Source organism: Nanorana parkeri, unplaced genomic scaffold (genome assembly GCF_000935625.1).
Source record: "Nanorana parkeri isolate BGI_ZX_2015 unplaced genomic scaffold, ASM93562v1 scaffold362, whole genome shotgun sequence".
Classification (NCBI taxonomy): domain Eukaryota; kingdom Metazoa; phylum Chordata; class Amphibia; order Anura; family Dicroglossidae; genus Nanorana; species Nanorana parkeri.
In genome coordinates, this window is record NW_017306630.1 from 324,110 (window position 1) to 338,400 (window position 14,291).

General features: G+C 39.8%; 1 protein-coding gene across 1 annotated transcript in view; it reads left to right on the plus strand.

The window, feature by feature from the left end:
• The first annotated feature begins 1,173 nt into the window (after window positions 1–1,173).
• The window catches only part of LOC108788932 (signal transducer and activator of transcription 5B), an 84,125-nt gene continuing 71,007 nt past the window's right edge, over window positions 1,174–14,291 (plus strand). The window contains exon 1 of the mRNA XM_018558835.1: window positions 1,174–1,237. The gene's annotated coding sequence lies outside the window, so the exon portion shown is untranslated. The remainder of the gene's footprint in view (window positions 1,238–14,291) is intronic.

Sequence of the window (14,291 nt, forward strand, 5' to 3'; positions counted from 1 at the left end):
TTAAAAATGGGGTGTGCTGCTCATATAAGATTGTGTGGGTGGGAACATGCACATCATTTCATTATGCACTACTGAGGACTATGCATCTATAGTTACCAATGTAGTTTGTTATAGGATGGAGCATAAACCTTGTCAATTTATTTGATCATTGCCATGATGTTTGTTTAATGTGCTCAAATTGGGGGCAGGGTTATGGGGCTTCATCCATTTTAATTTTCTTTCCTGTTTTTTTTTTTGTATTCTGAGGATATGGTAGGTAGGCTGATATTATAGAAGTAGCATTTATCATTGATCACCCATGACCATCATTTTTCTTACTTTTTACCATCTTGTCCTATAATATCTCACCAGCTACTGTGCTCAATAGAGAACACTTGATCTCTTAAAACGGAAACTCATATCATACATATGCTTATTGTGGAATTGTTTTGGTAACAATTTTAAATTACTTTGAAAATACCGTATGTCCATATTTCACTGATGCCATGAGTTACATTTGTAGGTGAGAATGAATCCGATTCCATCTGCCGTTCCAGTATAAGTTCTCTAAAGCTGGTCATACATAAAATTTTTTGTTTTCATTCAGCCTGCTAAACAGGGTGGATGGATGAATCTCCCGCTACGGCTTATGTATTCTGACAGTGGCACATGTGTCGTTGTATGAGTTCCTGGAAAATGGCTGCAGTCTGTGTTCGGCCAAGAATTTTCCAAAACATTCCTTCATTTTTCGGAATAAAGGATGTTGGCTGGGAGGCTGCCGACAGGGCCACCCACTGAGCCAATTTCATGATGAACTGGCTAAAATTTGCTCAATGTTTGGCAAGCCTAATACTGCTGCCATTTTCCCCAAGTTTATATGACTGAAGGTCCTTCTGTAAACACAAACTCCACCCTAAAGAAATGTTTGCCACTCTTTTGTTTATAGATCCAACAGTGTTGGAAAGTATATCGGTATAAACTGAAGATGGTTTTAGGGTGATTTTTGAATGTCAGCCTTTGGGATTGATTATTTTGATCACTGACATTGCAATGTGTTAAAGAATTGTTTTGGATAAGGGAATTACATTTCTGAAGAGAGTGGTATAAGGAATAAGTCATTAAATCTGCTCCGTTTTGTTACTAACTCACTCATTATCTAGAGAGCTTAAGTCACTCCATCTTTTTTTCTCTTGCAGGTTTCACTGGAGATCCAGTGGGCAATTCCACACCCTTGCCCTGGCCTGCTTCCTAAACTTAAGTAAGTGTTCTTGAGGTTTTTATATTTACTGCTGGGTTATGGCTACTGGACTGTCTAAAAAATGCAGCTAGAGTCACTTAAAAGGCCACAATTATACATATGAGGGGAACAATAAAATCTTCATAGAACCATGGCCAATCCACTTTACCCCTGTGTGTGTTTAAAGTGTAGGGAACGGTAAGAACCCTTGTGAGGTTTTATTACATGAATGTTGATTGCTAAGGAGTTCTAAAAGAAAATCTGTCCCTAGAATGAGGCAGCCTGAGGTGGTTGCCTCAGGCTGCATCTGATTGTGGGGGCGGCAGGCTGGTGGATGGGGCGGTAGGGGGTAGAGTTCTTAGCAGCCTGTGACGCGCTCTGTATGGCTTCCTGCCCAGCTTACTAACATCACTGGTTGCCAGGAGCTGAATGGGACGCTCTGACTTGTGTCCCGCCGAGCTCCTGACAACCAGTGACGTCAATGACCTGGGCGGGACACCAGACAGAGCTGTGCTCCAGAGTCCGTGCCCCCAAACTAAAACTGAGCACAACAACCCCACACTCCCCAAAATTTACCATTCCCTGCCAGCACCAACCCTTCCCCCCTGGAATAACAGCTAATTGCCTCAGGTGGTGAAAACCTTAGGGATAGCCCTGGTCAAAAGTTTTTAAAATTATTATTTTATTGGTAATAAGAGCTTTAAAGGAGAACTATGGGGTTAGGGCTTTTCCCCATAGTTCTCCTTAGGGTAACGGGAGGACACAAACTAGCGTCCTCCCGTCACCCAAAGCTCAGTATACCGCGAGCTACAGCTCGCGGTATACTGAGACGCCGCAGCTGAAGCGGATCCCCACAAATATGTCTGGATCCGCCCAGCTGCATCAGTGACAGCTGGCTCTGCCTATCTAGAGGCAGAGCCAGCTGTAACAGCCCCCCTCGTATGTTCCACCAGTCAGCGCTGGTGGATCGGAGCGGGGAGGGGGTAATCCAGCCACTCCCCTGTCAAGGCAGAGAGCCGTGACAGGATCGAGAAGTGAGCGAACGCCGGTATGTGTTCGCTCACTTCCCGATCTACTGAGCCGACCTGTGACAGTTTCATTGTCACAGGTCGGCTAGAACTATGAGGTGAGTGAAAAGCACTCACCTCATAGTTCTCCTTTTAATAGAGCCAGCATATTTCATATAGAGCACCCCCTCTTCAGGGCTATAAGATCATATCAAAAAAGATACCTGCTAGTAACCAAGCTCCAATCGTGCTCTAAAAAGCAAAGCTAAAAATGTAATTGAAATGATAAAGTTAAAATATAGAAAAGCTATACTACCTTACTAAAAATGCGATCTATAAGAATATACAGCGTTTATAAAAAGTATTCATCTTGGAAGTTTTCATGTTTTTTGACGTAACATTTAGAATTGTAGCAGATTCAATTATTTTTTTTTTACACACTGCTCAACAGGAATATACTCTTCTCAAAGTAAAATAGATCTCTGCAAAGTGATTTATATAATTACAGTGAAAAAAAGCAAAATAACTGACTGCATAGGTATACACCCTTTCCAAGTCATTGTTTAGTAGATGTACCTTTGGTAACAATTATCAACTTGAGGTTGTGTGGATAGCTCTTTATTAACTTTGCACATCTGGACATTGTAATTTCCCTTACCCCTCTTTGCAAAAACTCCACCAACTATGTCAGGTTGCTTGTCAATCATAAATGAGCAGCATTTTTAAGTCAAGACACAAGTTCTCTATTGGGTTGATATCTGGACTCTGATTTGGCCATTCCAGGACATTAATACTGTTATTTTTAATCCATTTTGTGTAGTTTTGGATTTATACTTGGTCTTACAATTCTTCTCCCTTGCATATTATTAATTTTTAAAGGCACTGTGTACACGTACCTTTAGGGCCCTTCAGGTCTGTTGTCTTGCAATTTCAATATCCATTGGCTTCCCTTGTGTTCCATTCAGTTGTGTTGCTTTTTTAATTTTTTTGCCAATCTTTTTTTTTTATTAACATGTTTTGAATGGACAAACTTTTATGTATATTATTTTTTTCACTTGCATTCCATTCTGTTGCTTTGACATCCGTTTTTGGTGCGTTGTTACGTTGCACTCAAGAAAGTAGAGCTGCTCTACTGTGAACTGGTGTGAACTGGTCCTATTCACATCCATACATTTTTTGGGTTACTTTCCGTTGACATCCACTGAAAATTGTATGCTAACGGATTCAGTGTAAATGGGGCATTAGAGTCAAAATAGCTCTGGCCTATGGGGAAGAAGGGGGGACAGGTGGTGCAAAAGAGGTGTAGCTGGAGTGGTTAAGAAATCATTCTCTGTGGAAAAATCATAGCCATCTGCAGACAATCCACCTTCAATGTTTAGACTTAGAAAATATTTGGAAGTTCTCTTTAAAATGTAGTATAGTTAAATTTGCTATAGGCCTGTTTATTCAACAATGACTTTGCTTTGATCTAAGATAACAAAGTAATACATATATTTTTTTTTTACATGCAAGAGACTTTTTTGGGCGATATTGTCTTATTTTCTTATTTTAAAATTCTAATTCTAATTTTATTTTTTATGCAATCCATTGACAAATGCTGTAACAACTTAAAAAACACACTTTTACCTAAAGTGAGCAGTGTTAGTTTAAAAAAAAATGTGTTACTATAGATAAGTATAGATTTTATTCTATATTTTTTGCCATTTTAAAATGACTCTAAAATTCTGATTCTGGTACAAAACATTGCTCCGTTTTTTTCTACAAGTGAAAGGCTTTTTTCTTCAAATTTACACAACCAAAAAAAAATGTTGGAGTGGCTACATAGTACTAAGTATTGCACATGGCTTAAAGGGATATGGTTAAATAAAGTCTGAGCATACTCACAGTATACAATGCACTCATATTTATTACTGGTATCTATGCAGCGCTTTACATAGTTCCACATTCACATCAGTCCCCGCCCTCAAGGAGCTTACAATCTAAGGTCCCTATCTCACATGCATACATATGAGGACCAATTTAGACAGGTGACAATTAACCTACTAGCTTGTCTTTGGAGTGTTGGAGGAAACCGAAGTACCCAGAGGAAACCCACGCAAGCACAGGGAGAACATGCAAACTCCTTGCCAGGATTCGAACCAGGGTCCCCTAGTGCTGCAAGGCAGAAGCGCTAACCACTACGCCACTACCCTATGCTACCCACATATGCCATTTATTATTGTACTCACAAAATATTAATTACCACAGTCTCGGAAATGAACATAATTCTCAGGACAAAGTGTCATTTTTAAAAATAAAATTCTCCCATTAAAGATGCTTCTCTGCACGCAGCATATACACATAGAGCTAAAACTTTATCAGTGCTCATCTTGGAGAACATAATTAAAACAGTTGGTGGCTACTTAGCAACCAGCGAGTGGAGCTTTTCCACACACAGCTACACAATGTTGTGACCAGAGTAAAAATAATTTCTTTTACGTCATTAATGATCATTGTGCCTGCATTTTTTGCAGTTTCCCCACAGATCTGCTAGAGAAGTACATTGCCAGTTATCATTGTCAGCACATGTTTATAGCAACTATACACGTCCTAGCCTCGTCATGCATCTGTCTGCATTGAAAGGATTTAGGTTTTAATCAGGCTTAGGCATCTCTGTGCAAAATTGTTTAAACAACAGTACATATGCTGACTTCAGGTGTGTTATTTGCTGCATAGTTTGGGCTGGGAAAGGCCCTGGTACGTATTTCTATCTATAGCCAAAACGTTTTTGTTTTTTTTGGGATGGAGTACAAAATGGTTTAAATTCCTGTTAGGTATTTTTTGCCATCGGTGGTTCCCATTGGAGGAAAAACCATTCCCAAGTTAGGGAAATTTCCTTTTAGACAGTAGTGTCCCAATTCATAAATTTCCCCATTTATTCTTGTTCTAATTACCATTTAAATTTTTGAATCTTCCTGATTTTTTAATGCTTGTGACAATGGTCGTCAGGATAAATAGAGGGGGTGACTCTCTCCAGAGGGTACTAAGACAACAATAAAACCAGACAGAGGTTGTAACTAGGGATGCACCGATACCGGTATGTCGGTTACGAGTACGATATTATTTTTTTCCGGTACTCGTCGATACCGAATACTGAGTACCGGAAGTCCCATGCAGGAAGTCAGGCGGCGTGTAATGACTCGCCACCCGACTTCCTGATTTAGCAGGGAAGCCGTCGCCAAGCTTCTCGTCACTAGGTGACGAGAAAGCATGGAGCCAGTTTTCTGATCAATCAGGAAGCCGGGCGCCGTGTAATGATGTGGCGTCCAGCTTCCTGATTGGGCGGAAGTATCGGGCTAGGCATCGGAGCATTTGGGCGGGTACGAGTACTCGCCCAAATTCTCGGCATCGGCATTGATACTAATATCGGTATCAGTGCATCCCTAATTGTAACCCCTCACTATGTTTTCAAATTTAAAGATCCACTTCTTATGCTAAGGCACATAAAATGTAGTACATCTCTTCAGTAATTGCACATTTCATCATGTTTATGCCTTCAAAGACAGTAAAAGTACAAATTAAATACCTATTGACCTGCAAGAAATGCATTTGACTCCTAACCCCTGTTGTGGCTGACAACACACAGCTTTTTGTAGACTAAATGTTGCCAGCCCTGCCCAGTGTCTTTTTTTTTCCATACTACACAACCACTCTCACACTCTAATGTCTACATAATAAAGGCTAATTATTCTGTAGTTCACAGTTAGAAGTAGGAGGGCTCAATAGCCTCTTTGGGATAACACGGTTTCTTAAAACACCACCAGTTTTTTTTTTTAAACTGATGTAACAAAATGCTGAAAAAAAAAAACAGACTAAAGGGGAGAAAATACATTCTTTGTTGGGGTATGCAAATACCAGAATACTCTACAGGCTCAGTCCACAAAGCTGTAAAACATAGTTAAGAATCTTTGTTTTAGCTATGTGACTTTTATTTCTAAATTTCATTGCGTTCGGCAGCAAATAACCATCACATTTTGAGGGTAAGGATCCTTATCTTGGTGTGTTAGCTTTGAGATTTAAGCTTCATGTCTGATGTGTTGGTGTCAGATTTGTTGTTGCATCAGCTGCAGTTTTTGGTGCACCCCTCACTACGGTCAGCTCTTACTGCAAAATAGGGGAAGGGGGGTCTCTTATCTCTTCCTGATGCTACTTTGTGACTCATTCATTTAGTAATTTGCCCTTATGTCAGAGTTGTGCACAGTGACAGAATAGTTGGTAGTTTGTGCAAGAATTGAAGGTAAGATAAAATGTAGCCATTGCTTATCCATGTCTAAAAATAAGAACTATCTTTGTTGCCCAAAAGGACACACTACTTTCTCCCTTTGATTACCACATAGCGAAATGCTGCCCTGCAACCAAGCTTAGTTATTCTTTCAATTAATTTAGCAATTAAATGGTGCATTTTATGTGTAAGGTGGTAAAGAAGGGTGGTGGTGGTGGGGTGGGGGGTGAGAGAGGAAAGCTTCCATTTACTGTAAATTGCAGTTTGTTTACCTACATATGGATTGCGTTTCCTCTCAGTGAGTGTGGTTAAGAGGTGCCATTCTACTTGCTGCTTTTATTGTCACCTCAACCTTTTCATTTCTAAACCTCTTTCCACATTACAAGTTTCCTGTTGCTTCCATTTCCTCCTCACCTAACTTTACTCCACATGAATATGTTGTTTGTTTAAAGATATATCTATTTAGGAATCTTTCTGTTCCTGGCGCTTTAATAAAAAGTGGTTGCCAACCTCTCCTTTGAATGATAGCCACTGGAGGTGGATTATAAAACCTGTATTTATAGAGAAGAAAGACATCCAGCTGTTGTTTTGGGAATCAAGCTGATCTCATACATATTATATGGCAATAGATGAAATTGGTATTGGTACATATATACAGGGCATAGACTGGGTATTGTAGGTTGTGATACCATCTGTTTAACTGACCTGGAACTGGATATAGAATGCAGGAAAATATGTTTCTGTGTGAAAAATTGCCAATTTTAGACCCCCCTTTCACACAGGCATTCTGATCAGGCCCGCCTGTCAGCAGATCTGATCAGAAGCCCAGTGTTAGCCTCTGGGCAGCTGGATCTAAGTGGGCGTGCGTCCGACTTCAACCAGGTCCAGAAAAACTGTACAGAGACCCGATCATGGCGGAATTTGGGGTAATCATGTAAACAGACACGTTTCTTCCACATAAGCCCTGGGGTGTTGGTTGTGGGGGTGCTGGCAGGGGGCTTTTTCATATCAGGGCACTCCTTTAATAAAGGGGCACCCAGATGTGCCCCCCCCCCCCCTGTGCATGAGTAAGGGGTACTTGTAAATCAAATTTAAATAAAAAGTCCAGACTTTCATCAAAAATCCTTAAAAAAACCAAAACCGCAACCTGTGTGAATTCAAAAATCTTCCCAGCGCAAATGAATCACAGCAAGCCTTCCTCCTTAATTCATTCCACCTGATCACACTGGGGCAGCTCCACAAGGCAGGGAACCTTAACATCTATATAATGACAAAAAAGGAGAGCGCCCACTCCATGTGAAGGATCGTTTAATACATTGCTTTTAAAAAATGGTAATGTACTCATAAGAGAAAAGTGACAAGCATATTCAATGGTTCCCCTCACAGGAGGCTATCGCCCATCAGAAGCAACGAGTGGCAAGTGGTAATGCGTAACCCTCTGGGGGTTCTGAGGAAGGGGGTGTGCCCCAGAAATGCGTTAACACTTGCCACTCACTGCTGGAAGACGACTTCGGTCGTGAGCTGACTTGGCTGTGCTGTGGCTTCTGATGGGCGATAGCCACCTGTGAGGGGAACCATTGAATACGCTTGTGTCACTTGTGTCTTGTGAGTACATTACCATTTTTTAAAAGCAAAAAACAGTCCTTTATAAAAAAAATAAAAAATTCATCCATCAACGTTATCCAGGGTCAATCACGACGTCCAGCGTTGTCCACAACAATGACAAAATAAAAAATAAATAGAAATGTATTTTTTTAAACAACGACCGCCATCAAGTCGCTGCAACGAACACCGGCCACAGAATGGCAGTGACAGGTAGCTCCGCCCAAATGTTTACAGTTGTGACAGGTGAGCCACGATTGGGAAGACTCATCCTGACTTTGCCCAATCATGGCTCTGAAAGTTCTCTGTGCCCTGATTGGGCAAAGTCTTGCACCTGACCTGTGTTCAGGTGCAAGCCTTTAGCTAATCAGGGCTCTCCAATGCACACAGTGCATTGCGGGGCGTTGAGCGGGCGAATAGCCCACCGAATGCCCTGATAGTTCGTGTGTTTGGTGAAGACACGAACTAGCAATATTCGAATAGAATTCGCGTTCGGCTCGAACATAGAGCCCAACCCTAAAGCAGACGTCACAACTGTGACATCCGTTCTAAAGCACAGATTGTCAGCCAATTGGAACTAAAGGCGCCTGTGTGAAGGGGGCCTTAAGCAGAAGATGGAAAAGTATAGTAAGACTCTTTTTTTAAAGCTTGTGTACCCTAGCTCCAATCCTGGCAAAATGGCAGACACAGGAAAAAGTACAGTGTCGGTTTATTACATAAAGCAATGCAAACTGCAGTAACCGCTAGCGGCCAGTCAGAATAAATCCTCTAAAAGTGTCAAAGCAGAAATATGAAATCTCCTTGCTTTGGGTTGCACATACCCTTTGCACTTTGTATTACCTTAGCAAATAAAGACATTTATATGCATGAACCATTATTGCTTTTTTATTTTTCTTTCCTGACCTTTTTTGAAAAATACCTAGTTTGGCTACAAGATAAACAATGTCCTGACCCTGACTCATTTATTACAGTCTGTTCCTTTTTTCTTTCTTATTTAAAACCATCAGGGATAGCTTTACTTATCCCCATTAAAATTCAGAGCAAGTTCCCTAAATGAGCACAATCATTATTCATGCTGTTCTCTATTGTTTAAGTTAAGACCTAGTGAACTATAGTAGCTATTATGAGTAGATATGTGCTATAGGAATAACAAAGTAAATAGGACAATTTAATATGCAAATTAAGCCTTTGTCTAAATTCAAAGTTAAACCCTTTCAACAATTTTCTTGCACACATTTTTAAATGCAGGCCTGAAGATTACTTTAAACCCCAAAACATTATCTCACATAGTTACACAGTATTTGAGGTTGAATAAAGACATAAGTCCATCAAGTCCAACCTATTGCGTGTGTGCATCTATTTTCTGAAAGCAGAGACCATGTTGAATAGAATTGTGGTATTAGCATTTTTTTTTTCGACTAATGTAGCTAATTGCGCTACTGTTCATTTTAGTAAAAAATACACTTAAATTATAAATAAATGAGGTCACATCAAGTAAATAGCAAATATGTTAAGCCTCAAAATTGCACTTGCCCATGAAATGAAAAACTATGGTACCTAAAAAAACAAAATATGTAAGGAATGCAAGGAGCCTGCTACAACTCCTTTCTTGCTATAGTCAGTGATCAGTCCTCAATTCACGCAGCCCGCATTGATTGTAGCTTCTGTCACCTTGCCCTGCTTAGGCTTCTGCCCTGACATCTGCCGGACAAAATAGGCAACTGTAGGGCAGACAATGTTTATAATACCTGAGCGAACAGAAATCTAAATAAGCGACCTGGTTATCTGCTTTTGCCTCAAGATTTAGCTGTGGTTGGGCTTTTTCTTTGGCTAGTGGGGCAAACTGAGGACCATAGTGGCGACAAGACACTGTTAAGAGTCCTTGTTCAGGGAAGTATATAATTGATGGCACATAGAGGCATATTTATGAGCGAACACATGTGATATTCACCAAACATTACTGCTGGTGAATCTTGTTGATCAGTACGTTTTAATTTACAGTGAATGATTCATCTCCAGTAATTGTTTTTTAGGTGAATATCACATGCACTGCCCTGTAAATATGGATCATTGTGTCCACACTAACACTTAAGAGTTTGGTCTGCTATGGATCCTGTTTATACACCCCATCCTGCTAATATCTCCTAACATGTGCCAATTGAAGTAAAATGGGATTATATCATGCATGCACCTGAGCACCTGTCAGTTCAAGTCCAAACATTCATGGAAACGTACATTGTTGTTGCCTTCTGTATATGAGAAACCAGTAATACCTACCTGTTAGGGATTTTATTCAAGTATATTATGTGAAAGGTACAAAAAGAAACCTAATCAATGCTGGATCCAAAACCTTTGCCTATATTTTTCTGGCAAGAGACATTTTGTTTAAAACACTTTCTCCAGAAGAAAAGAAAAGTCAGAGATGGGATGATGATCCACTAGGCTTCACGTATTCCTCTTCGCTGTTAAAAATCACCTTTGTCTTTATTTTTTTTCTTCAAAGAAGATAGCTTCTAGACTGAGATATTACTAGATTTGGGCATCGAAAACTATGAGTATCTAGTTTCTGAATGTCAGATTCCAGTTGTTGTACTGAAGAAACTGGGTCAGTTGTCCATCAGTGTATCTGTCATTCCTAGAACAATTAGTTATGTACAGTTCCGTAACTTGTGCACTATTGCTCCTTATGCGTAGTCTATTACCTTGCTGTTTGTTATCCCCAAATCAAAGAGCTTAATTTTTTAGGACACTTTGGCATTTTCTGATATTTTGTCTCCAGTTGTGTCTTTAGAAGCTGTCTCCTTTCTGTCTTGTGTTCTTCACAAACACCTCTCTATTGTCTGGCTTACTTAAACCATAACAAGTGTTGTTTCGTGCATTTAGCAAGATAGACAGAAAATCTATTTCATTCACACAGTTATGCAACCAAAGTATAGCATTTCCTCTCTTTGTGGCTAGGTCTATGTTATCTCTTTCACCAAAACCCAAGTTATGTTGAACTTAATCAAGTATGACATTTAAATGGTTTTGTTTGAAATTCTACTTCAGCTGGCACCAGTTTATTTATTAATAAGAAAAGTGGAAGTCTTTGGTTTTATAAGGCTACCAATTACTAAATTTTTTATCTTTTTTCAAAATTTTATTTTGGTGGAGTTTTCTTCTAGTGTTGATATTTTGGTTAGTGTTAGGAGTCAAGTTGAGGTTAAGTGTTAAGTTTAGTGGTTAGGTGTATGGTTATGATTAGCTTTAGGGGCTATTCTGAGGTTAAGAGTCTAAAAATATAACTTTTTTGGTTTGGTGTTGTGAAAAATGAATCTATCTTATTCATACAGTATAGGGCACAATATCCAAGTCTTAACCATGGGTTATTGTGCCATCTTGAAATGGTTGGACACTGGCAAGAATGCTGTATGGACAGCCCTAGTATACACCCTCCCACTCTCAGCAAGCCTCAGTTTTTGCTAGTGTCTATAGTCAAAGAAAGTCTTCTTTCTACTGAGAGAAGCTTACCTCGGGCTCTATATTCTTTTCTCAAAATTCTTCTAGAAAGTTTCTAGCTGCTCCATGGCCACTAAAGCTCCCTTTTCTGCAGCTTTCAAATTCTGTGCACTGCTTGACTAAGACTTGGGGGACTGGACCCAGACCCTGCCTGGAAGAAGAAAACGGGTTGGCTTGTAACTGCAACTGGTGGAGCCCTGTCCCTGAAGACCCCTTTGGGGGTTGCCAAATGAGGCCTGTCCCTTAGGTCCTGCTCCATGCTGATTAGAGAATCTTCTGCAGATATCCTGGGTGCGCCTCCTTTCCATTTACATGCAGAGGACCTCTTTGACCCATCATTATATGGGCCTGTTTGTATTTGTTTGCTATGTTGCCTGCCCCCCAGTTGCACTGCTTTTGGACATCCCATGGTTAAGACTAAGGCCCTAAGTCCTGTACTGTACAATTAAGAAAAGAGGATTTTTGACTTGCCTGTGAAATCCTTTTCTTGGAGTGCAGTACAGTACACATGTCCCTCTTCTCTGTTCCTTATGATCTCCTTATTGCTTGCTACAAAACTGAGACTTGCTAGGAGGAGGAGGGGGTTTCAGGAGGAGGGAGAATTATACTAGGGCTTTTTTTTTTGCCAGTGTCCAATCACCTCAAAGTGGCAGTATAACCCGTGTTTAAGACTAAGATCATGTGTCCTGGAGTGTACTCCAAAAAAAAAGGATTTTACAGGTCAAACATCCTCTTATTTCATGTGATTTAACGCATACATTAAAAGTAGACATGTGCACTGCCAAAAAATTTGTTTAGTTTCATTTCTTTTCAAATTCGGATTTGTGTTATTTCGTTTTTCGGGATTCGGGTGTGAAAGTCAATTCGGATTCGGACGAAATTCGGTAGCGGTAGTTCGAACGTTCGTTTCGTTTTCTGTTCTTATTCGTTTCTATATTTTTCTCCTCTAATGTCACTTTGCTCCAACGAACGAAACGAATAAGAAACAAATAAGAAACGAATAAGAACAGAAAACGAAACGAACGTTGAACTACCGCTACCAAATTTCGGAAATGGAAATTTGTATTCGTTTGCATTTGTTATTTCTGTAATTCGGAAACATCCGAATGTCCGAATTTCCGAAAATTCGTCTGAATTTCGATTCGGAACGAAACGAATCGCACATGTCTAATTAAATCGGATTGTGGCTTGTAAACTCCTGCAGCAAGGAAAAAAAACACCAGTTTTCACAAGCTGAGTTCTAATGTACCCCATACCATATAGAACACCTGCAATGGTCCTTTATTTTCTGTTAGTTAGATTTTAGGATCTTGCAAACTGATTTACATCAAGAAAGAAGAAAATATTGCATTCAACAGTCGAGACAGGATCTATGAATATTTGAATATGCCCCATATTTTATGCAAAACCCCTGCTGTTTTCTAACCCCTTGTAATTATTATCTTCCAGATCACCTTCGTGTCTTTACTTTATTTGGTTGAGATAATACTCTGATCCCATGAGATCTTACATTTTATATAAGGTTTGAGTGAACTACTTGAACAGCTCTTGGAAAATGGGTTGTATGCCAAGTTGAAAAAACACCTTTTTAAGAAGTACCCTTTCTGGGCTGCATTACTTCATTGCATGGTCTGTAAAAGGACTCTGAGAAGGTTTTAAATTGTCTACTACATGAGAGGTTGAAAACCATTAAAGGGGTTTAAGGCGTTCTCTACCATTACTGACAATGAATCCAAAATTCCTCCCTCTAAGCTCTCCTGTGAGGAGAGGTACCAACACCATACTGTGGCTATCTAACGGTATCCATTTCCTGTGTTCTGTTTTTCCTGGAGGTAGAAGCTTGAACTGTGTTGGTTGGAGCAGTGCTCCCCCATCACAAAGCAAGAAAACTGTGCCCTTAGAGAGCAAGAGCTAGTCTTGAGCACTCCTTCAAAAAGGTTGCCATTTTATTTTGGAGGTAGCAAGCCACCCACTCACCATCGATACACATAATATAAACTTTTAAATACTTTCAGTCAACTCAATAATAAATGCCCATTATGACTTCTGAGTTTTGTTTTTCTCTCACTTTGATTTTGTTGTGATTCAGTAGCGCATATTTATTTTGGATTCTTGCCCACAGCTTTCAGACAGAAGTGTCCCATCTGCTATCCCATATGCTCTACCCTTTCAGATAGATCAGGTATTCTCTGTTTCTGAATGCACATGCACCATTCACTGGTCTAAATGTGGAATTGCAAAGCAGGTGTGCCCCATTGGGTGTGAAATGTGAACAAACAACCGATTGATTGTGCATTGGCATAGTGTGTAAGAAAAAGGCATGTTTTGACCATTTTGATATTTGGACCTTGTCCAAAGGATCTTGATTTCTAAGCTGGTAATGGCTCGCTGTCTTCTGGTACCTTTGCTTGTATGTACCACCAATTTTGATAGTACCTTCTAACTAGAGCTGCAGCTAACGATTATTTTCAAAATCGATTAGTTAGCCGATTATTAGGTTCGATTAATCGGTTAATCGGATAAACAATAAAATAAAGTTTAAAAAATGGCTCCAGTGATATGTTATGTGCACGGCATTTAATTCTGCCTGTTAATTTTTAACTATCATTATGCTTTACTTGATTTTTTATCATGTCATGCAGTGAAATACCTTTTTGTATAGAGAGCCTGGCAAAGAATGGATGAACTATGTACACCTAATATTAGA